The sequence below is a fragment of the Hyla sarda genome, chromosome 3, assembly GCF_029499605.1.
Source record: "Hyla sarda isolate aHylSar1 chromosome 3, aHylSar1.hap1, whole genome shotgun sequence".
NCBI lineage: Eukaryota > Metazoa > Chordata > Amphibia > Anura > Hylidae > Hyla > Hyla sarda.
The window spans coordinates 36,906,118-36,931,531 of record NC_079191.1 but is presented as its reverse complement, the minus strand read 5'-3'; the positions used below and the strand labels follow the sequence as shown (position 1 = coordinate 36,931,531).

Sequence of the window (25,414 nt, the reverse complement as noted above, 5' to 3'; positions counted from 1 at the left end):
GAATTGCATTGGCTATCACATGTAGGGAAGATGTTTGAAATAACAGTGCCACTTTAAAGGGATACTCCGCCACTTTAAATGGGTACTTGAGCTGGAGCGCCGGGAGCTCATGACATCATAGCCCCGTCCCCTCATGATGTCACGCCCCTCCCCCTCAATGCAAGTCTATGGGAGGGGGCGTGACACCTGTCATGCCTCCTCCTATAGACTTGCATTGAGGGGGTCGGGCGTGATGTCATGAGGGGGCGGGGCCATGACATCACAAGCTCACGGCTCCAGCTTTCGGGAACAATTTGTTCCAAACGCTAAGCAGCGGACTACCCCTTTAATACGTATTGCTGCCTAAACACCTTGTAGTCAAGTGATATTAACGCAGAAATGTGGTACACTGACCATTATCACCAGTTTACCTAACTTGTCCTGTAATTTAGCCAAATGGGCAAAAAATCTAAATATAGCAACCAACTCTATAGTATTGGAGATGCAACATATAGGGGCCTATTGGAGGCTGAGGACAGTCCATGGGATATCGTTCACAAAACTGAATATTCTCCCTAGGTTTTCCTCCCCAGTTCCTTTTACGTTTCTTTAAATAACACAGCTGCCACAAAAAGCTATTGAAAAATCCAAATGCAAGGAGAAACCAAGTTTCACATCTTCTCTGGTTATTGAAATAGAAGTGATACAACATTTGGCAGGATGCAGCACGATGTAGAGTAGGTGCATAAAGAGCCGCTCCTGTAATGTAACACCGGTGCAGGCATAACCTTCTATGTGCAATGTGATGGGAAATATTGCCTAACAGTTGTTTCTGTCCCAAGGAGCGTTTATTAGATTTTTATCAACATTTTGATATGTCTTTAGCTTTTTATCCAGGATGTGGGGTTTCTCTTGTAGGTTTTTTTTTTTTTTTTGCTTTTTTCACATTTTATGTTGGCTGTAGATCATGTGTTGGTATTTTGTTTTTGCAGCTGAACCATTGTGTTAATGGGATATGTCTTAATTCGCTTTCTCCATGTAGATCCCTTAAAGGGGTACTCCGGTGGAAAACAATTTTATTTTAAGTCAACTGGTGCCAGAAAGTTGAAACAGATTTGTAAATTAGAAAAAGAGACAAAAATAGCCAGACCTCAAGGAAGGTAAACTATATGAATACAATTGAAGGAAACAAGGATCGTGATTCAATTATAATAGGATATAGATTTTATTAAAAAATTAATATAAAATATTCCACCTCACAAGGGGCCCCTTGTGAGAGGAGTAAACAATGACCTAAAATAGACTATCACTGGTAACTAACTTTCTGAAAGTGTCTATCCCTAACGCCTGCCAGCATCGGGACTCGGAGGTAGCCCACCTGCAGTGACCATCCAAGTGCTAGATCCATCCAGCCTCCCGGGAGTCTTCCGCTCTCAGGACCGGTAATGTACGACCAATCCAGCCTCACGGGAGTCTTCCGCTCTCAGGACCGGTAATGTACCCCAAAGCTGCCTGTTATCTGTCCTGACACAGTGATACAGTGAAACCAGCAACTGTGAACTCTAATACTTCTTCAGTTTAACACCCCAAACATTGTTTCATTGCCATCCATTAAGAGGTACTTGTTACAATATTACCTTATCATCTCTCCAGTGAAAAGGACTGATTTCCAAGAGACTTTCCGGCAATTCAAGGGTCTTTAACTCTTTCAGTCCATATCAGCATATTTTGCCTTCACTATTTCAGTGCAATTTGTCTATAACTGTTCCAGATTAATAGTGCATTCTGTGATATTAATTAGTTACCAGTGATAGTCTATTTTAGGTCATTGTCTACTCCTCTCACAAGGGGCCCCTTGTGAGGTGGAATATTTTATATAAATGTTTTAATAAAATCTATATCCTATTATAATTGAAGCACGATCCTTGTTTCCTTCAATTGTATTCATATAGTTTACCTTCCTTGAGGTCTGGGTATTTTTGTCTCTTTTTCTAATATTTATTATTGGCACCATAGGTATAGGTGCATTACCCATTTGTCCTCTGTTGGTGATCTAATTGTGAGCTGCACATATTTCTTCTTCAGATTTGTAAATTACTTCTATTAAAAAAATCTTTATCCTCCCAGTACTTATGAGCTGCTGTATACTGTTACGCCGAGCGCTCCGGGTCCCCGCTCCTCCCCGGGGCGCTCGCAGCATCCTCTCATTCGCAGCGCCCCGGTCAGACCTGCTGACCGGGTGCGCTGCAATATCACTCCCAGCCGGGATGCGATTCGCGATGCGGGAGGCGCCCGCTCGCGATGCGCATCCCGGCTCCCGTACCTGACCCGTTCCCCGTCTGTCTCGTCCCGGCGCGCGCGGCCCCGCTCCTTAGGGCGCGCGCGCGCCGGGTCTCTGCAATTTAAAGGGCCACTGCGCCACTGATTGGCGCAGCAGGCTTAATCAGTATGTTCACCTGTGCACTCCCTACTTATACCTCACTTCCCCTGCACTCCCTCGCCGGATCTTGTTGCCATTGTGCCAGTGAAAGCGTTCCCTTGTGTGTTCCTAGCCTGTGTTCCAGACCTCCTGCCGTTGCCCCTGACTACGATCCTTGCTGCCTGCCCTGACCTTCTGCTACGTCCGACCTTGCTCCCTTGTACCGCGCTTATCTTCAGCAGTCAGAGAGGTTGAGCCGTTGCTGGTGGATACGACCTGGTTGCTACCGCCGCTGCAAGACCATCCCGCTTTGCGGCGGGCTCTGGTGAATACCAGTAGCAACTTAGAACCGGTCCACCAACACGGTCCACGCCAATCCCTCTCTGGCACAGAGGATCCACCTCCAGCCAGCCGAATCGTGACAGTAGATCCGGCCATGGATCCCGCTGAAGTCCCGCTGCCAGTTGTCGCCGACCTCGCCATGGTGGTCGCCCAGCAGTCGCAACAGATAGCGCAACAAGGCCACCAGCTGTCTCAACTGACCGTGATGCTACAGCAGCTATTACCACAGCTCCAGCAATCTTCTCCTCCCCCAGCTCCTGCACCTCCTCTGCAGCGAGTGGCCGCTTCCAGCCTTCGATTATCCTTGCCAGATAAATTTGATGGGGACTCTAAGTTTTGCCATGGCTTTCTTTCGCAATGTTCCCTGCACTTGGAGATGATGTCGGACCAGTTTCCTACTGAAAGGTCCAAGGTGGCTTTTGTAGTCAGCCTTCTGTCTGGGAAAGCTCTGTCATGGGCCACACCGCTCTGGGACCGCAATGACCCTGTCACTGCCTCTGTACACTCCTTCTTCACGGAGATTCGAAGTGTCTTTGAGGAACCTGCCCGAGCCTCTTCTGCTGAGACTGCCCTGCTGAACCTGGTCCAGGGTAATTCTTCTGTTGGCGAGTACGCCATCCAATTCCGTACTCTTGCCTCCGAATTATCCTGAAATAACGAGGCCCTCTGCGCGACCTTTAAAAAAGGCCTATCCAGTAACATTAAAGATGTGCTGGCCGCACGAGAAATTCCTGCTAACCTGCATGAACTTATTCATCTTACCACCCGCATTGACATGCGTTTTTCCGAAAGGCGTCAGGAGCTCCGCCAGGATATGGACTTTGTTCGCACGAGTCGGTTTTTCTCCCCTGCTCCTCTCTCCTCTGGTCCTCTGCAATCCGTTCCTGTGCCTCCCGCCGTGGAGGCTATGCAAGTTGACCGGTCTCGCTTGACACCTCAAGAGAGGACACGACGCCGCATGGAGAATCTTTGCCTGTACTGCGCCGGTACCGAACATTTCTTGAAGGATTGTCATATCCGTCCTCCCCGCCTGGAAAGATGTACGCTGACTCCGCACAAAGATGAGACAGCTCTTGATGTGAATTCTGCTTCTCCACGCCTTACTGTGCCTGTGCGGATATCTTCTTCTACCTTCTCCTTCTCTGCTATGGCCTTCTTGGATTCCGGATCTGCAGGAAATTTTATTTTGGCCTCTCTCATCAACAGGTTCAGCATCCCGGTGACCAGTCTCGCCAGACCCCTCTACATCAATTCTGTTAACAATGAAAGATTGGACTGTACCGTGCGTTACCGCACGGAACCTCTCTTAATGTGCATCGGACCCCATCACGAAAAAATTGAATTTTTGGTCCTCTCCAACTGCACTTCTGAAATTCTTCTTGGATTACCGTGGCTTCAACGCCATTCCCCAACCCTTGATTGGTCCACAGGAGAAATCAAGAACTGGGGTACTTCTTGTCACAGGGACTGTCTTAAGCCGGTTCCCAGTACTCCCTGTCGTGACCCTGTGGTTCCCCCGGTATCCGGTCTTCCTAAGGCTTATATGGACTATGCTGATGTTTTTTGCAAAAAGCAAGCAGAGACTTTACCTCCTCACAGGCCTTATGACTGTCCTATTGACCTCCTCCCGGGTACTACTCCACCCCGGGGCAGAATCTATACTCTGTCTGCTCCAGAGACTCTAGCCATGTCGGAGTACATCCAGGAGAATTTAAAAAAGGGGTTTATCCGCAAGTCCTCCTCTCCTGCCGGAGCTGGATTTTTTTTTGTGTCCAAAAAAGATGGCTCCCTACGCCCTTGCATTGATTACCGCGGACTTAATAAAATCACGGTAAAAAACCGCTACCCCTTACCTCTTATCTCGGAACTCTTTGATCGCCTACAAGGCGCCCACATCTTTACCAAACTGGACTTAAGAGGTGCTTATAATCTCATCCGCATCAGGGAGGGGGACGAATGGAAGACTGCATTTAACACCAGAGATGGACACTTTGAGTATCTGGTCATGCCCTTTGGCCTGTGCAACGCCCCTGCCGTCTTCCAAGACTTTGTTAATGAAATTTTTTGTGATCTCCTATATTCCTGTGTTGTGGTTTATCTGGACGATATTCTGATTTTTTCTGCCAACTTAGAAGAACACCGCCAGCATGTCCGCATGGTTCTTCAGAGACTTCGGGACAATCAACTTTATGCCAAAATGGAGAAATGTCTCTTTGAATGTCAATCTCTTCCTTTCCTAGGATACTTGGTCTCTGGCCAGGGACTACAAATGGACCCAGATAAACTTTCTGCCGTCTTAGATTGGCCACGCCCCTCTGGACTCCGTGCTATCCAACGTTTTTTGGGGTTCGCCAATTATTACAGACAATTCATCCCACACTTCTCCACTATTGTGGCCCCTATCGTGGCTTTAACCAAGAAAAATGCCAATCCTAAGTCCTGGTCTCCCCAAGCGGAAGACGCATTTAAACATCTCAAGTCTGCCTTTTCTTCTGCTCCCGTGCTCTCCAGACCTGACCCATCTAAACCCTTTCTATTGGAGGTAGATGTCTCCTCTGTGGGAGCTGGAGCTGTCCTTCTACACAAAAATTCTTCCGGGCATGCTGTTACTTGTGGTTTTTTTTCTAGGACCTTCTCTCCGGCGGAGAGAAACTACTCCATTGGTGATCGAGAACTACTGGCCATTAAATTGGCGCTTGAGGAATGGAGGCACCTGCTGGAGGGATCAAAATTTCCAATTATCATATACACTGATCACAAGAATCTCTCCTATCTCCAGTCTGCCCAACGACTGAACCCTCGCCAGGCTAGGTGGTCGTTGTTCTTTGCCCGTTTTAACTTTGAAATCCATTTTCGCCCTGCTGACAAGAACATTAGGGCCAATGCCCTCTCTCGTTCTTCTGATGCCTCTGAAGTAGAGGTCTCTCCGCAAAATATCATTCCTCTGGACTGTCTGATCTCCACTTCTCCAGCTTCCATCAGGCAAACTCCTCCAGGGAAGACCTTCGTTTCTCCACGCCAGCGTCTCGGGATTCTCAAATGGGGACACTCCTCCCACCTCGCAGGCCATGCGGGCATCAAAAAATCCTTGCAACTCATCTCTCGATTTTATTGGTGGCCGACTCTGGAGACTGATGTTGTTGATTTCGTGCGGGCCTGTACTGTCTGTGCCCGGGATAAGACTCCTCGCCAGAAGCCTGCTGGTCTTCTTCATCCTCTGCCCGTTCCTGAACAGCCTTGGTCACAGATTGGTATGGACTTTATTACGGACTTGCCCTCATCCTGTGGCAACACAGTTGTTTGGGTGGTCGTTGATCGATTTTCCAAGATGGCACATTTTATTCCTCTTCCTGGTCTTCCTTCAGCGCCTCAGTTGGCAAAGCAATTTTTTGTACACATTTTTCGCCTTCACGGTTTGCCCACGCATATCGTCTCGGATAGTGGCGTCCAATTCGTGTCTAAATTCTGGAGGGCCCTCTGTAAACAGCTCAAGATCAAATTAAACTTCTCTTCTTCTTATCATCCCCAATCCAATGGGCAAGTAGAAAGAATTAATCAGGTCCTGGGTGACTATTTACGGCATTTTGTTTCCTCCCGCCAGGATGACTGGGCAGATCTTCTACCATGGGCCGAATTCTCATACAACTTCAGAGTCTCCGAATCTTCTGCTAAATCCCCATTTTTCGTGGTGTACGGCCGTCACCCTCTTCCTCCCCTCCCTACTCCCTTGCCCTCTGGTTTGCCCGCTGTGGATGAAGTGACTCGTGATCTTTCCACCATATGGAAAGAAACCCAAAATTCTCTTTTACAGGCTTCATCCCGGATGAAAGGATTTGCTGATAAAAAAAGAACTCCCCCCATTTTTGCTCCCGGAGACAAGGTATGGCTCTCCGCTAAATATGTCCGCTTTCGTGTCCCCAGTTACAAACTGGGACCACGCTATCTTGGTCCTTTCAAAATCTTGTGCCAGATTAACCCTGTCTCTTACAAACTCCTTCTTCCTCCTTCTCTCCGTATTCCCAATGCCTTCCATGTCTCTCTCCTTAAACCACTCATCATTAACCGCTTCTCTCCCAAAGTTGTTTCTCCCACTCCTGTTTCCGGTTCATCTGACGTCTTCTCTATGAAGGAGATTCTGGCCTCCAAGACTGTGAGAGGTAAAAGATTTTTTTTAGTGGATTGGGAAAACTGTGGCCCAGAGGAGAGATCCTGGGAACCTGAGGACAACATCCTAGACAAAAGTCTTATCCTCAGGTTCTCAGGCCCCAAGAAGAGGGGGAGACCCAAGGGGGGGGGTACTGTTACGCCGAGCGCTCCGGGTCCCCGCTCCTCCCCGGAACGCTCGCAGCATCCTCTCATTCGCAGAGCCCCGGTCAGACCTGCTGACCTGGTGCGCTGCAATATCTCTCCCAGCCGGGATGCGATGCGGGAGGCGCCCGCTCGCGATGCGCATCCCGGCTCCCGTACCTGACCCGTTCCCCGTCTGTCTTGTCCCGGCGCGCGCGGCCCCGCTCCTTAGGGCGCGCGCGCGCCGGGTCTCTGCAATTTAAAGGGCCACTGCGCCACTGATTGGCGCAGCAGGCTTAATCAGTATGTTCACCTGTGCACTCCCTACTTATACCTCACTTCCCCTGCACTCCCTCGCCGGATCTTGTTGCCATTGTGCCAGTGAAAGCGTTCCCTTGTATGTTCCTAGCCTGTGTTCCAGACCTCCTGCCGTTGCCCCTGACTACGATCCTTGCTGCCTGCCCTGACCTTCTGCTACGTCCGACCTTGCTCCCTTGTACCGCGCTTATCTTCAGCAGTCAGAGAGGTTGAGCCGTTGCTAGTGGATACGACCTGGTTGCTACCGCCGCTGCAAGACCATCCCGCTTTGCGGCGGGCTCTGGTGAATACCAGTAGCAACTTAGAACCGGTCCACCAACACGGTCCACGCCAATCCCTCTCTGGCACAGAGGATCCACCTCCAGCCAGCCGAATCGTGACATATACTGCAAAGAAAGTTAATTTCTTTTTGAATTTTCTTTGTCTGACCACAGTGCTCTCTGCTGACACCTCTGTCCATGTCGGGAACTGTCCAGAGTAGGAGAAAATCCCCATAGCAAACCTGTACTGTAGTCAGACAGAAAAGAAATTAAAAAAGAAAAGAACTTTGTAGTAAACAGCAGCTGATTTAAAATAAATTATTTTCCACTGGAGTAGGGTTAAGTAACTTTATTTTAAATCAGAAGATTTTAAAGAGCTTTGACTAATTTAGTATAAATAGGGCTGTAGGGCAGGGGTCTCCAAACTAACCAATGTCCCTCCTCAACTGGTGATTGGCTGAGCGGACCATCACCTGCTCACTTGCTGAAGGGCGCCAAGGATGAATAAGTAGGATGAGTCCTGTACAGGAGATCATGGAGCGTCCCAGACACTTAGTTCCTATCCTGTCTGATAAGTTCAGTTCCTCATTGTACCCCATTTTATAGGGTCAGCTCCAGTCTATTGGCCTATGTCCATGGGGCTTACTGTAAAGCCTGGGTCTTCAAGCTGGAGATCTCAAGATGTTGCAGAACTTCAACTCGCAGTATGCTTGAACAGCCAGCTGCAAATTTTTGCTCATTTTCTGCAATTGTGTGAAGCCAAATACCTATAAATAAATGGCATTGAGGAGAAAGGTCCTAGAAATCACTACTTAAACTGACTGCAAAATTAGTGGTGCTCGTATATTACAAGAAAGGTATTCAGATAGTAATATATATATATATATATATATTATATATATACAGTACAGGGTAATGCACAAAACATTTATTTCTAGTCACTCAGAACTCTGCTTTATATGGATCACGAAGAGGCTTTTCCAATATAGTGATGGCCAATTCCTGTATATAAATTCTAATTTCACTTGAAACCCAGATGATAGTTCATATAGGAATGTTCACTAAGTAAATTGATATCGCTTTGTTGGTATCAATATAAAAAAAAAAAAAAAAAAAAAATGAAAAAAACCCAACCCAGCTCACCACCCAATGTGAATGGGTTCCAAGGACAAAACTGGCATGTAGCAGCTGTAGCAGCTGTAGAGCTTGGTCTCCCATGGATAGACAACTTGAAATGAAGAGAATGTCCAGCTCCCAAAGTAGTAGATTAAAACTTCACATTTAATAGGTCTGTATTAAAATATGGCTTTTTTCTTTTTCTTTTAGTGTATTATGTTTTTTGTCCATATTTTAAAGGATCTGAAAACTTATTCCCTATACTAAGGATAGAGGATAAGTGTTAGATTGTGGGGGGGTCCCAGCGGTACCCTCTGCAATCTCCGGTATGTGGCCCTGGCAGTCTGCAGAAAGGGAGTGTGTCGACCACCAGACGAAGCGGTGGCCAGCACGGCCCCTTAATTCAACGAGTGCTGCATTTGGCAATCTCCAGCTGTGCCTTAGCACTGCATTTAGGGGGGTTGTCGGTCTCCACTTGCATTGGCCGACATGCCCTTTGTGCGGACTGCCGGTGCCCGGTACAGGAGATAGTGGGGGGTCCCAGTGGTTGGACCCCCGCAATCTGAAACTCATCCCTAGGATAGGGGATAAGTTTTCAGATCCTGGAGTACTTCTTTAATACAGTCCTATTAAATGTGAAGTTTAATCTACATTATGGGTCTTTGTACTCCTCATTATAGTCTTTGTACTCCTCACCTGGTTTCCGCCACACGTTTGACACCATCTGAAACAAATAAGGTTATCTTGTTCTCATCGGACCACAGCACATGGTTCCAGAAATCTTTGTCCTTAGTCTGCATGTCTTCAGCAAACGGTTGGCATCCTTTCTTGTGCTCCATCTTTAGAAGAGGCTTCCTCCTGGAACAACAGTCATGCCGACCAAATTGGTGCAGTGTGCAGCTATGGTCTGAGCACTGACAGGCTAACCTTTCACCCCTTAAACCTCTGCAGAAATCCTGATAGCACTCATATGACTATTTTCTAAAGAATATCTCTGAATATGACGCTGAGCACGTGCACTTAACTTCTTTGGTTGACCATGGTGAGGCCTGTTCTGAGTGAAGCCTGTCCTTTGAAACATTGAACCTCTTCGGGATGCTGGGAGTTGTAATTTTGCAATATCTGGAGATCCACAATTGGGAGACCACTGTCTTAGTAGAATGCAATGTACTAAGCTATGTCAGTGGGGTCTATAGGAGGCTGATGGTTTCCGCTTGTGACCAATTTTGCAGAGCATTATAAACAAAAGTCCCAACACGATGTGGACTCAGTCTAACTATAATTCCAACATCCAGGGAAGTTTTTCCTTTTTCTCCCTTTGCACCCAGTTATTTCACCGCTTTAGGAAATGTTAATGTAGTGTTGATCTGGTTTAATCCTTTTTTATTTATAGCGTGCACAGACGGGGTTTCTTCCTGTTGCGGCCTGGGAAGACCAATCTATAAAGCTAATCTGGATTATCTTTGGTCTTGTCAGGGGAAACCCCTTCTAATGGAGTCATGCTTGAAAGCATTTTGAGTGTTATCAGATAATGATGTATAATACATGGTATTCAGGGAAAAAAACAGACAGAACATTCAAGGCAAAGGGTCCGTGTCACCATAAATGATTGAGATAGATTTACCTGCGGGATTCAGACTCTTAAAGGTCAGCATTTGTAGTTTATTAATATTTATCCAGGGTTGTACAACCAGCGATCACCTATGCAAACAAACAAACACATACATGCGTGTAGCTCTGGCTTAGCACATGTGCACATTAACATCTATGGAAATCCACAGCTGACCCAAACCCAAGGACGCAGCTAAAGTCTTGTGGGCCATGTGGAAAGTCAATGTGCATGTCCCCCATCCATTTAGTTTCCCCTTATCAGCATGTCCACATCCACCCAGTGCCCCCCCCCCAGTATTTCCCACATCAATCAAGTCCCCCCTGCTCAGCATATCCCCATCCATCCACTGCCCCCCCCCCCCCTCAGCATATCCCCATCCATCCACTGCCCCCCTGCTCAGCATATCCCCATCCATCCACTGCCCCCCTGCTCAGCATATCCCCATCCATCCACTGCCCCCTCTCCCACAGCTTGTCCCCCATCCATCTAGTGTCCCCATTCAGCATGTCCCCCAAACTCAGCAGCATATACTAGAGGAGGAGGGACAGAGCTTCCCTCTTCCAGTACATTGCGTACCTCCACTTTCTCGCACTACCACAGACAGAAGGCAGGGGGCAGGCTGTTAGATGCAAGGCAGGGTGGAGCATACGCACCGGACAGGTAAGTGTATGCTTCACCTGTCCCCAGAAACCCTCCTCTGTCAGTCAGTTTTTATACCTGTAGCATGGGATGTTCGGAATCAAGGAGGCAGCGTATAATGTACTGTCACGGGGCCCTGTGTGCAGTCTCCTGGTCACTAGAGTGTTGTAGAGAAAAACCTAGCAGCCTCTAGTGATCAGTAAATGGTCACTAGAAGCCAAAGAGGACCAGGTCACAGACATGAATGGGTAGCTGGTGAGTGTTTATAGCACACACACTACTGAGCCCCTTCAGTGAAATTTCAACCAGTTCACTTATCACTAGGTATAAGAATATGTAAGTCTACACACAGCAAATTAATTTGGTTTAAAGGGGCACTCCACTGGCCAGCATTTGAAAGGAAATCTTTCGAAGGCTGTTTTCGCGCTGCGGGGGTTGGCCACGCCCCTCATGACATCACGGCTATGCCTCCTCAATGCAAGTCTATGGGAGGGGGCGTGACAGCAGTAAAAGAGGGAAGGGTCCTCATATTCCTATATCAGATTGTCTGTGTTTTCTATTATTTTCCCTATTTTAGTAATGTTTGTGAATATGAGGAAACGTGTATAATCTCTACTTTCCGGAATTTAGTTTTGTTGTTTTTCACAATAAAATATCTCCCTGGTGGTCCAGATTCCCCTCAGTATCTCTATCTGTCGGATGTGCAGGTGGTATGTTAAGGACAGTAACTATTCATATTTGGATGTTCTTTGCAAAATATCCTCTGAAGACTTCTATGTAACGTCTTGATTAGTGCTGCGATTTGACAGATGTTCAGGCCTTAAATGTTCTAGCTGCTTATGGGAAGTTTTTTCCCAAATGTTAAAGGGGTACTCCGGTGGAAAAAGTTTTTCCCTTTTTTTTTTTTTTTTTAATGAACTTGTGCCATAAAGTTAAACAGATTTGTAAATTACTAGTAACAAAGAAAAGGGTTGATTTCAACCGGTTAATCGCTTCCTGAGCTTCCCGCACTTACCTCTGCCCCATGGACGGACTTCAAGCCGATTAGCAGCTAGCGTCTAACCGTGAGTTGCCGGGCCCCCTTTTCTTTGTTACTAGCCTTGTCTTGTTTGCATTGGTTCTGTCCTGGCACCACTGTTACGCAGGACATTTTGAATGTACATGGACTACCACTATAGTTTGCTATCTGTGGGACCTCTATTATAGACATTGTTGCATTTTTTCAATATACCGTTAGGTGCCACTGCCACTATCTATTTCTACTTTACATAAGATTTGTAAATTACTTCTATTAAAAAATCTTAATCCTTCCAGTACTTATCAGCTGCTGACTACTACAGAGGAAATTTTCTTTTTGGAACACAGTGCTCTCTGCTGACATCTCTGTCCATTTTAAGAACTGTCCAGAGTAGGAGGAAATCCCCATAGAAAACATATGCTGCTCTGGACAGTTCCTAAAATGGACAGAGATGTCAGCAGAGAGCACTGTGTTCCAAAAAGAAAATAATTTCCTCTGTAGTATTCAGCAGATAATAAGTACTGGAAGGATTAAGATTTTTTAATAGAAGTAATTTACAAATCTGTTTAACCTTCTGGCACCAGTTGATAAAAAAAAAAATTTAAAAAAGTTTTCCACCGGAGTACCACTTTAAGACTGAAATAAATGTTGTCATGGATATTTCTATAAGGTGTTAAAAGGGTCGTCCCACGAACAACTGTCCAGTGGGGGTCCAACCACTAGGGCAACCATGGGTCACTTGAAGTAGTGGGTGTTCTATGAATAGGGGATAAGTATAATTTAAAGGGGCTCTCCACCATAAGGTGATTTTAGTACGTACCTGGCAGACAGTAATGGACATGCTTAGGATAATCTGCGTTTGTCTTGGGGCTAAATGTCTATGTTGTGAAATTACCATAACACTGTGGCTAGCTTTTTGTGAACTTGTATTTCTTGTTTCACTTTTCTTTTTTTGACTACAAATCCCACAATTCTATTTTCCTCCCTCCCACACATCAGCCACCCCACCTATTGAAACAAAAGACCTGTGGTTTTCAATCAGGGTGCCTACAGCTTTTGCATTAGTTGCAGATTGATCTCTCCACCCATTGAAGCAGACAGGCTCCCTGTCATCAGCTGACTAGTGAGTCAGGTCTCGGCCGCATTGCAAGCTGGGAAAAATCTGAGACAACAGTCATTTTGTATGCTGATAAAAATAAATATTGGAGTGAAAATCACAGAAGAATTGTGAGAAAACCATCACACACAGGTACAAACACTATATTATGAACTACACTAACTTTACAGCCCCTGTAACATAGTCAAATAAAAAAAAATCCTGGAATACCCCTTTAAAGTGTACACATACATCCAATGATTAACTCAGCACTGCTAGTGATTTACAACGCCCCTAGGAGTGGTTCCAATAAAGATCCCGGCAGCTCACCTGTTAGGTGGTACTCACTGCGCTTGCAATAATGATATAGTAAATTATGTATAAGAAAGAAATGCAGGGCACTCACCATCAGCGTACTTTATTCAAACAAATACACAAGGGTGCATACAGAACAGGAAGGACGGACAAAGGTTTGGGGATAAATTTACAGGCAACAGTGCCGTTTCGCGCAGCAAGCGCTTCGACTGGCCCACTTGTGGGCCAGTCGAAGCGCTTGCTGTGCGAAACGGCACCGTTGCCCGTGAATCTACAGACCCATATGCGTTTGTTTACAATGCCGGGTGCTACGGGAGATCGCGGGGGGCCCCAGCTATCTTTTGGATAGGGGATAAGATGTCTAGTAGCGGAGTACTCCTTTTTTTTAGGTAGAAAATAAAGCAAAACAAAATGGGGCATTGTTGTGATCACATGGACCTACAGGATAAAGATAACCTGTTTTTTTAACCATAAAGTGCACTACATAGGAACAAAACCCCCTAAAAGTAGCATCATGTTGTTTTTATTTTTGTTGTATTTTTTTTTTCCAATCTCGCCCCACAATAATTTCGGGGGGCTTTGCTGTATATTTTGTGGTTAAATGAATGATGTTTTTACAAAATATAATTGGTCCCACGTACAACAAGCCCTCATATGGGTCTGTAGATGGGAAAAATTAAAGTTATGGATTTTTAAAAGGCAAGGAGGAAAAAAAAAGAAATGCAAAAACGAAAAATCGCTGCGTCATCAAAGGGTTAATTCTATTCAACGCTGTATATAAGGTCAACTTTAATGGGTAAGATCAGTAATATCGTCTAAAATACTCCAACAGTGTCCAGATAATAAGTTGCAGGACTGCAAGGAATTTCCAAATTTTTTTAAGCATCGGCATATAGAGCTGTCAGCACCTCGGACACTGGAGGATCTATGGAGGTTATAATGAGACCGATCCCAGCGCCAAAGGTATTCAGTCATAAAGCTCTAACAGGGTATGAATATATATTATAGTTACAGTGCATAGTGAAAGTATTCGGCCCCCTTGAACTTTTCGACCTTTTGCCACATTTCAGGCTTCAAACATAAAGATATACAATTGTAATTTTTGGTGAAGAATCAACAACAAGTGGGACACAATCATGAGGTGGAATGAAATGTATTGGATATTTCAAACTTTTTTAACAAATAAAAAAACTGAAAAATTTGGCGTGCAAAATTATTCAGCCCCCTTAAGTTAATACTTTGTAGCGCCACCTTTTGCTGCGATTACAGCTGTAAGTCGCTTGGGGTATGTCTCTATCAGTTTTGCACATCGAGAGACTGAAATTTTTGCCCATTCCTCCTTGCAAAACAGCTGGAGCTCAGTTAGGTTGGATGGAGAGCGTTTGTGAACAGCTGGAGCTCAGTGAGGTTGGATGGAGAGTGTTTGTGAACAGCTGGAGCTCAGTGAGGTTGGATGGAGAGCGTTTGTGAACAGCTGGAGCTCAGTGAGGTTGGATGGAGAGCGTTTGTGAACAGCTGGAGCTCAGTGAGGTTGGATGGAGAGCGTTTGTGAACAGCTGGAGCTCAGTGAGGTTGGATGGAGAGCGTTTGTGAACAGCTGGAGCTCAGTGAGGTTGGATGGAGAGCGTTTGTGAACAGCTGGAGCTCAGTGAGGTTGGATGGAGAGTGTTTGTGAACAGCTGGAGCTCAGTGAGGTTGGATGGAGAGCGTTTGTGAACAGCAGTTTTCAGTTCTTTCCACAGATTCTCGATTGGATTCAGGTCTGGACTTTGACTTGGCCATTCTAACACCTGGATACGTTTATTTGTGAACCATTCCATTGTAGATTTTGCTTTAATGTTTCTGATCATTGTCTTGTTGGAAGACAAATCTCCGTCCCAGTCTCAGGTCTTTTGCAGACTCCTTCAGGTTTTCTTCCAGAATGGTCCTGTATTTGGCTCCATCCATCTTCCCATCAATTTTAACCATTTTCCCTGTCCCTGCTGAAGAAAAGCCCAAACCATGATGCTGCCACCACCATGTTTGACAGTGGGGATGGTGTGTTCAGGGTGATGAGCTGTGTTGCTTTTATGCCAAATATAAAGTTTTGCATTGTTGCCAAAAAGTTGGATTTTGGTTTCATCTGACCAGAGCACCTTCTTCCACATGTTTGGTGTCTCCTAGGTGGCTTGTGGCAAACTTTAAACAACACTTTTTATTGATATCTTGAAGAAATTGCTTTCTTCTTGCCCCTCTTCCATAAAGGCCAGATTTGTGCAGTATATGACTGATTGTTGTCCTATGGACAGAATCTCCCACCTCAGCTGTAGATCTCTGCAGTTCATCCAGGGCCTCTTGGCTGCATCTCTGATCAGTCTTCTCCTTGAAATTGTTGTGGGACGGCCAGGTCTTCTTAGATTTGCATTGGTCTGATACTCCGTCCATTTCAATATTATCGCTTGCACAGTGCTCCTTGGGATGGTTAAAGTTTGAGCAATCTTTTTGTATAATCTTTTTGTATCCAAATCCGGCTTTTAACTTCTCCACAACAGTATCTCGGACCTGCCTGGTGTGTTCCTTGTTCTTCATGATGCTCTCTGCTCTTTAAACGGACCTCTGAGATATCACAGTGCAGGTGCATTTATACGGAGACTTGAGTACACACAGGTGGATTCTATTTATCATCATTAGTCATTTAGGTCAACATTGGATCATTCAGAGATAGTCACTGAACTTCTGGAGAGAGTTTGCTGCACTGAAATTAAAGGGGCTGAATAATTTTGCACGCCCAATTTTTCAGTTTTTATTTGTTAACAAAGTTTGAAACATCCAATAAATTTCGTTCCACCTTATGATTGTGTCCCACTTGTTGTTGATTCTTCACAAAAAAAATGACAGTTTTATATCTTTATGTTTTGAAGCCTGAAATGTGGCAAAAGGTCAAAAAGTTCAAGGGGGCCGAATATTTCACACCGTTCCATTTTTTTTTTTTTTTTTTTTAACGTACTCAAAGACATAAGAGAAGTTCGACAGGTTCTAAAATAATACGAAACAGATTTACTTGCTTGGAAGTAATCTCAAAATAATCTTAGGAAGTGTGGGGTCACACGGAGCACATCTGCAAAATATTTAACGCTGGGGATGTGCGAGCGGCAGTCACAAGAGCGAGCTCCCTGCTACGGCTGGGTAGCTCTGTGTGTCCGTTCGTAGCTTACTTTTGTGACTGCAGTCGGAGCATCCGCAGCAATAAATACGCTACGGATGCGCTCCGTGTGATCCTACCCGAAAGGTTAAAACTGTAAATAAGCCAATGATGGATGTCGTAACCAGAGCTAAATTCTTATTGATAGATAAATAAGATTGCTACAGAGAAGTGATGACCCTTTTCCATTCTACCCTATGCCCCCACCATATTGATGTACTTCCCCCTTCCCTGTATAAATAGAACTGGTTTCTAGCCTAGCTGTTTGGGAGCTTCACTCCCCAGCCTTCGCACTTAGTGGGTAGGAGGGGGAGTAGTACATTTTCCACCTGTAAGAAGAAATAAATTAACAAAATAACTTGAACATTTGAAATTCCGAGCATCCAACCTCACTTCCTGGACTCTGACCCAGTCTGTGCTTCAGCTGGGACAAAGATGATGCTGGTATGGAGACCCCTAGTGGTCTTTCTTTACAAGCCATGATTTCTATCAAAAGGAGATAACATTTTTTATTGTGTATATTAGAAAGGTTAAAGGAATATACTTTTTATTTTGTTTGTTTCATATCAACTGGCTCCAGAAAGTTAAACAGATTTGTAAATTACTTCTAGTAAATAATATTAATCCTTCCAGTACTTATCAGCTGCTGAAGTTGAGTTCTTTTCTGTCCATGTCAGGAACTGTCCAGAGCAGGAGAGGTTTGCTTTGGGGATTTGCTCCTACTCTGGACAGTTCCTGAGACAGACAGAGGTGTCAGCAGAGAGCACTGTGATCAGATGGAAAAGAGCAACTAAACTTTAGTAGCTGATAAGTACTAGTAGTATTAAAAAAATATATAATAAAAGTAATTTACAAATCTGATTAGCTTTCTGGAGACAGGTGATATGAAAAAAATCGTTTTTCACTGGAATACCCCTTTAATGTTTTGACGCACAGCATATAAAGAGTTTTTGAATCTGACAGTGCCCATTTAACCATACTGATTCATCCAGCACATATTAATGCTCAGTATTGTGAAGACTCTTTTGTTTCATCCTCTCTCTCTTCTTTAGTCCTCCTTCCAGTCACTAAGGAATGAATCACGGTTCTGATGCAGGATCTATTGTATGCAGCAAAAACATCTGTAACATAATAATTCCCAGCGAGGATTTCTACTACACGGCCCTTTTGTAATCCAATCCTCGCTTCATTATCTTCAAGTCAGCAGTGTGAACGGCGCTGACTAGGGAGGAGGCGAGCTGCGGGATTAGATGCTGGTTATGTTCCCTCATCTGAGGATTTGTGCTGGGAAGCTCTGATATTGTTCTCAGAACTAAGAATACTTAGAATGAAGCCGACTTCTTACTGCAAGACTTTAAGACGCAGAAATGTGCGGGAGAGTTACATCACTATTACGTGATTAGATCTACAGCAAATGGTATAATAAACTATGAGAATAAGATAAGGTTTATAATGATCAATGAGCAAATACATTGGTCCACGGGATTTGTTTAACCTCCAGAAAATCTCTTTGAGAAGAATACCGTATTTTTCGCCGTATAAGACGCACTTTTACTTCCCCAAAACTGGGGGGGGGAAAGTCGGTGCGTCTTATACGGCGAATACACCCCTATCGCGGCGGTCCCTGCGGCCATCAACGGCCGGGACCCGCGGCTAATACAGGACATCACCGATCGCGGTGATGCCCTGTATTAACCCTTCAGATGCGGCGATCAAAGCTGACCACCACGTCTGAAGGGAAAGTGACGCTAACCCGGCTTTTCAGTCGGGCTGTTCGGGACCGCCGCGATTTCACCGCGGTGGTCCCGAACAGCCATACTGAATAGCCGGGTTAGTGCTTACAGGACACCGGGAGGGACCTTACCTGCCTCCTCGGTGTCTTCTCCGTTCAGGGATCCCCTGTATGGACGGCGCTCTCCTTCCTCGTCATCACATTGTCGCGTACATGCGTCGGCGTGCGTAACGACGTGATGACGGAGAGCGAGGATACCCGGCCGGCAGCAGAGACGTTCCGGAGCGACGGGGACACGGCGACAGCGATGGAGCGACATCCAGGCCAGCGGTGACGGGTCCGGAGCGGCGGGGACACGTGAGTATTACCTCCTATGCAGTGGTCTTCAATCCGCGGACCTCCAGATGTTGCAAAACTACAACGCCCAGCATGCCCGGACAGCCAACGGCTGTCCGGGCATGCTGGGAGTTGTAGTTTTGCAACATCTGGAGGTCCGCAGGTTGAAGACCACTATTGGGTTCAAAATCTTTAATTTTTTAGATTTTGCACCTAAAAATAGGGTGCGTCTTATACGCCGGTGCGTCCTATAGGGCGAAAAATACGGTAACTCGTATAAATAAGAATTTATGGTTGCTCCAGGTTTGCTGATTCACAGTAGATACACGTTACTACAGTGTTTTCCAAACAGTGTGCCTCCAACTGTTGCAAAACTACAGCTCCCAGCATGCCCGGACAGCCAACGGCTGTCCGGGCATGCTGGGAGTTGTAGTTTTCAACAGCTGGAGACACACAGTTTGGGAAAACACTGAATTACTGCCAGAAGGAAATCTCTTTGTTCCGGTTGTGTGACCCTTTAGCACCATCTTGTGTGAGATAATGTTCTCACATACCAATAGACTCAGATTTCTTTTTACCAAATACAGCCAGACAGCCGGATATGGAAACATGTTGTTTTTTTTTTTTTTTTTTTGTTCTAATCTGTTTTTTATTTTGTGATTTGTAATTTAATTCTTATTTTTTTTACAGTATTTAGTGATATGTTTTACAGAAAACCCCACTGACTTAGGCACAGAGAACATTTCCAGACCCTCTTTTGTATGGGACAGGTCTCTAAGCATGCTCTGTAACCTGTGAAGAGTCCATTCTACAGGGGAAGGGGAGGCTGAGCTCCAATGAACTTGTGATTTGTTTGCTTGAATTTGTTTGCAAGATGTCAGAATAGCCTCCCAGAGCTGCTGTTTGGATGCAAACTGCCTCCCTCCCTCATAGATCTTTTGCTTGAGTATGCTCCAAAGGTTATCAATATTGAGGATTGAGGTCACGGGAGGATGGAGGCCACACCATGACTTTCTTTCCTTTTAACCCCATAGCAGCCATTGATACAGAGGTATTCTTTGCAGCATGAGATGGTGCATTGTCATGCATGAAGGTGATTTTATGACGGAAAGCATAGTTCTTACTTCTATATCAAGGAAGAAAGTGGTCAGTCAGAAACTTCACATACTTTGCAGTGGTCATCTTTACACGTTTGGGGACATTAAAGGGGCTGACCAGCTCTCTTCCCATGATTCTGGCCCAGAACATGATTCCACAACCGCCTTGCTGACGTTGCAGCCTTGTTGGAACAGGGTGGCCATCCACCAACCATCCACTACTCCATCCATCTGGACTATGCAGGGTTGCACGGTACTCATTAGTGAACAGGACTGTTTGAAAATTAGTCTTCATGAATTTTTCTGCCCAATGCAGCCATTTCTGCTTGTGAGCATTGGTTAGTGGTGGCCGAATAGAAGGTTTATGCACAGTTGTAAGACTCTGGAGAACTCTACACCTTGAAGTCTGTGGGACTCCAGAGGCACCAGCAGCTTCAAATATCTGTTTGCTGCTATGTAATGGTATTTTAGCAGCTGCTCTCTTATCTGATGCATGGATCTGGCAGAAGTATTCCTCAATGTGCCTTTATCTGCACGAACCAGTCTGTGCTCTGAATCAGCCACAAATTTCTTAATAGTGCGATGATCACGCTTAAGTTTTCATGAAATGTCTAATGTTTTCATATCTTGTCCAAGGCATTGAACTATTTCACTCTTTTCGGCAGCAGAGAGATCCTTTTTCTTCCCCATATTGCTTGAAAATGGTGTCTGCTTAATAATGTGGAACACCCACCTTTTAGTAGTTTTTCCTTAAATTGGGCTCATCTGGTAATCTAATTATCACAGGTGTCCAAGATTGTTTTCAGTGATCAAAAGATCCCTGAGACACAATGTCATCCATGAGTTAAACTGAAAAACAAATTATTTAATCTTTGTGCCACTTAAATATAATCTGCATAATAATTTGGAACAGGGTGTATATAAAAGACTACAACCACCATAATGAATGGTATGGCCCGTACCTGCACAGCCAGTGTTCCAATCATTTTCTAAGGGGCCCCAGGACATTAGCACTTGGAAATATTTAGTGGCCCCATAGACAATGATAATAGGGGTGGCCCAGCAGAAGAGGTCCACACCATTCATCCTTTATTGGTAACCTTACAACAACGCCATGATGGATGATGGTGTGCTCTTCCAGATCCTAACGGTAATAGTACCACTGCCTAGGATAAGTTAGGAATATAGAATGTGCTCTGGTTTACAGAAGGAGCAAGCAAATAACACTAACACCGTATACTTCTTCCAAGAGCGATTGAGCTGAAATATAACCACACAGTAATAAGACGGCGCTGATCAAACAACCCCGGAATAGGGTAATGATTAATGGCGTTCTCAAATTATCATCTTCCACTTTCTTCAGACTAATATAGCATAAACAATGTATCCAAGCCAAAGTAACTTCTGCCAAAGCAAACCTCATCCGGCTGTGAGGCCGCTAATGTGTAAATAACTCCAGATCCTTATTAGGATATTTACAGGAGTCAAGTATCTGTATACATCTTATCTTCCTCTAAGGATTGCTGAAACATTATGTAAGCCTCTGAGCTCTGTTCTAGTAATTGTTTGGAATTCCCATAGAGAATGAATTAAATGGTGACCAAAAATGCAACTCCATACGAGGGACATTTGACTTAAAGGGGTATTCTACCCCTAGACATCTTATCCCTTATTCAAAGGGATAGGGTGCAGCGCCGGAGGCTCGTGGCGTCCCAAGACTTGCATTGAGGGGGCATGGCTGAGCAGGGCGTGGCTGTGCAGTCACTAGCCTCTGTCCCTCATCGCTAGTCATCCGGCACGGAGCATAGTTCACTCCATGCACCGGATGTCTGGGGGGCTGCAACCGAGATCGCGGGCATCCTTTGGATAGGGGATAAGATGTCTAGGGGGGGAGTACCCCTTTAAATTCTTGTGATTGGTGGCATTCCCAGTGGTCATAACCCCACCAGTCATCTAGTAGATCACCTGTTTTGTGGACTTTTGAATCTTGGGATAGCTGCGTAAATGGTCTCCGTTGTTCACAGTACATGAGAATAAAATAAACTTACAATATCTTATAAGACAAAAAAATGTTCTTCCTTCTCTTATCAAGCTTCCCTCCCACTACAACTAATCTGTAATTTCCTCTGAAAAGCAGCTCTGTCTCCCCTTCTGCAGACCTGCAGTTCATTCTTAGATCAAACTGCCAGCTGCTTATATAAGTCTATGGAAAGGGGAGGGGTGAGGAGGTCGATGGGAGGGAGAGCAAGTGGTAAGACCAGAAGCTGCGGTGAGAGATAGCAAAGATACTGCACATAGAGACCAGCGTGGGACTGTTTTCTTAGTCCCGCTCCCACTGGATTTCTGACCATTACCCGTAAGATGTGTGTTCCTCTCCCGCAATGTGTGTCCATTCCTGCCTGCTACCACAAACATTTTGTCACAGTTTTTAGAGATAGTACCTCCGTGCCATTTCATCACCTCCGTGCCATTTCATCACCTCCCAGTGGCATTTGAGGTTTACGAGATTTTGCAGCACCTGATGTATGTTCTGTGAGCGTCTGCTCTCGCCCGTAACAACCTCATTAACCACCCGCGCCCTCGGGATCCCAGTTCCGTCGCAGGCGCCCGCAGAGATTTTCCACGCGGACATTCCGAAGTGTGAACACAGCCTCATTGCTGCTGCTTCTTCTGGTGTGTACAGAGACAAAAAAGTACACGATCACCTGTTCTGCGTCTGCAGTGTATGGCAGACACCATAGACGTTCGGATCCACTCACTAACTCAGCAACAACTGAAAATAAAAGATGACGCCTGCACACCAATCTGATGGTAAAGAAAAATCTTGTATACATGTTTATGTAATGGCCAGAAATAGTGCTACTATTCATGTACACACACAAGATAACTTATCCTGAAAAAAATCACCTGAAATAGTATAATAGTAGTATTCCATTAAAAAGGTTTGCCCATCTTATTAAAGGGGTACTCCAGTGGAATTTTTTTTTTAAATCAACTGGTCATCACAACCACTGCCGCAGGAACCCGGTATTTGTTTAGAACGCCGGGTGCTGTGGGAGAGCGCAAGGGGCCAAAGCAGCGGGACCCCCTGGATCAGACATCTTATCCCCTATCCTTTTGGATAGGTGATAAGATGTCTAGCAGTGGAGTACGCCTTTAGGGTACATTCCCACACGGCGTATTTGCTGCTGCGTATTTTATTTTCTCTGTTGAAGTCAATGGGTAGGAAAATACGCAGCACCAAATACGCAGCAAATACGCAGCAAAATACGCTGTGTGGGAACGTACCCTTAAAGGACATTAAACTCGTGTTGAACGCTTCTGGCTCCTGTGATAGATTGGAGCAGTCTGTATGTAGGTGTAGATGGATCTGTAAATAGACGTGATTCTGTACGTAAGTGGGAAGAAGTAAAAAAAAATTGATGTAGAAGAGTGGACAAATACACAACAGGTTTCATACATCACCAGAGAACCTTGTGTTCATTGGTCTAGCCAATACCTTGAGTTTTCCTTTTAATGATCATTGGCATACACTTTTGGAGAGGTTGTTTTCTATATCCTTCGTGTTGGCTGTTAATGGTTTCTCCATGTTGTCATTGTAGCTGGACGCGTTTTCTCCATTGTGTCATCCATTGTGAGTTCCAAGCCGACCATCAAAAAATCTCCTTGTCTTAATGGACCGTGTCCAATTTCTGTACAGCTGTTGGCAGGTGGAGAAGTGAATCTGTCAGTAGAAATGAGTCCCAGTCTATTGCATCGTATATTTCTACACACATGGCGAATTAGCACTATGCGAGTCTAAGAAAAATAGCATTGTCTGGTTTATTTTTGAGTAGTTTACACTTCCTGCTACTCATTTCACACACACAGTATTTTGGTCATTTTTTTTTGTTATTAGCCAAAATCAGGGGTGAAAAACTTTAATGGAAAGATGAGCGTTGGGATAAAGCCTATTGGCCTCCATACGTTTTTGTTTCTTGCTAATTCCTTGAGGACTCCAACCCCGATAAGGGTAATTCTTTTCCATCTATTATGCACAGTTAAAGGGGTACTCCGTCAAAAAACTTATTTTTTTTAATCAACTGGTGCCAGAAAGTTAAACAGATTTGTAAATGACTTCTATTAAAAAATCTTAATCCTTCCTGTACTTATTAGCTGCTGATTACTACAGTGGAAATTCTTTTCCGTTTGAAACACAGAGCTGTCTGCTGACATCATGAGCACAGTGCTCTCTGCTGACATCTCTGTCCATTTTAGGAACTGTCCAGGGTAAAAGGAAATACCCATAGCAAACATATGCTGTTCTGTACAGTTCATAAAATGGACAGAGATGTCAGCAGAGAGCACTGTGCTCGTGATGTCAGCAGACAGCTCTGTGTTTCAAAAAGAAAAGAATTTCCACTGAAGTATTCAGCAGCTAATAAGTACAGGAAGGATTAAGATTTTTTTACAAAATTAAGAAATTATTTACAAATCTGTTTAACTTTCTGGCACCAGTTGATTAAAAAAAATAGTTTTTCACTGGAGTACCTCTTTAAGGGGCTTGTCCAGTAACTATTTTTTATGAGCAAATGTGCTCAGGCCAAGCTAATAAAAAACAAGCCTATACTCACCTGCCCAGATCCCCCACAGCCACCTGTCCAGCAGGTGCCTGGTCCCGCTATTTAGTATTTCAAGGTAACAGATTTGGCACAAGGAAGTGACCACTCGGTCTATTACTGGCTACAGAAGTGCCCTGCCTACTGTGATTGGCTGAACGAGCACTTCAAGACAGACACAGGAAGTGCTTAGCAGCATAACCAGGCACAGTTGAACAGGCGGCAGCAGGGGGTCAGGGAAGATGAATGCAGAATTCTTTATTTTCTTAGCCTGGCCTGAGCACGTTTGCAAATAAAAAATAGTCCCCTGAAAACCCCTTTTACGGCAAACCCCTTTCACGGCAAATCAGATTAGCGGATCATGACTCTATCAGAAACGAAAAAGCTTGGATGACGATTTGAGCCTAGTTTTTAATGATGGGGAGAACACGTCTTCATTCCTCTTCTTGTTACCCTCAACCTTGGATGGAAGGAATGCCAAATAATCCTCAGTATCTGAGAAAAGGGATTTAGGGATCATTATTTCAGAAGGTTTAAAGGGGTACTCCACTGCCCCAGCGTTCAAAACATTTTGTGGCAGTGATGTCACGACCCCGGCAGCATTCGAAACAAAATGTTAAAATACCCCTTTAAAAGGTAGGCAGACAATCTAATAGAGCAGCAGTAAATGCTAGAAGAATGTTTGGGTGTATAGGGAGAGGTATTAACAGTAGAGAGGGAAGTGCTCATGGGTGTAGAGGGAGAGGTATTAGCAGTAGAGAGGGAAATGCTCATGCATCTATAGGTAGAGGTATTAGCAGTAGAGAGGGACGTCCTTGAGGATGTACGGAAAAAGAGGTATTAGCAGTTGAGAGTGAAATGCTCATGGTTGTATAGGGAGAAGTATTAGCAGTAGAGGGACGTGCTCATGGTTGTATAGGGAGAGTTATTAGCAGTAAAAGGAAGTGCTCAAGCCCCTGTACAGAGCACTGGTGAGACCACACTTGGAATATTGTGTGCTGTACTGGAAACCGCATGTCCAGAAGGATATAGATAGTTTGGAGAGATTTCAGAGAAGAGCTACTAAACC

General features: G+C 44.9%; 1 protein-coding gene and 1 long non-coding RNA gene across 5 annotated transcripts in view; one reads left to right on the top strand and one right to left on the bottom strand.

The window, feature by feature from the left end:
- Nucleotides 1-25,414, top strand: part of SH3YL1 (SH3 and SYLF domain containing 1) — a 126,151-nt gene that overhangs the window by 98,734 nt on the left and 2,003 nt on the right. The gene's annotated exons all lie outside the window — the stretch shown is intronic.
- LOC130361283 (uncharacterized) overlaps nucleotides 22,047-25,414 on the bottom strand; it is a 38,200-nt gene continuing 34,832 nt past the window's right edge. The window contains exon 3 of the long non-coding RNA XR_008890944.1: nucleotides 22,047-23,447. This is a non-coding gene — a long non-coding RNA (uncharacterized LOC130361283). The remainder of the gene's footprint in view (nucleotides 23,448-25,414) is intronic.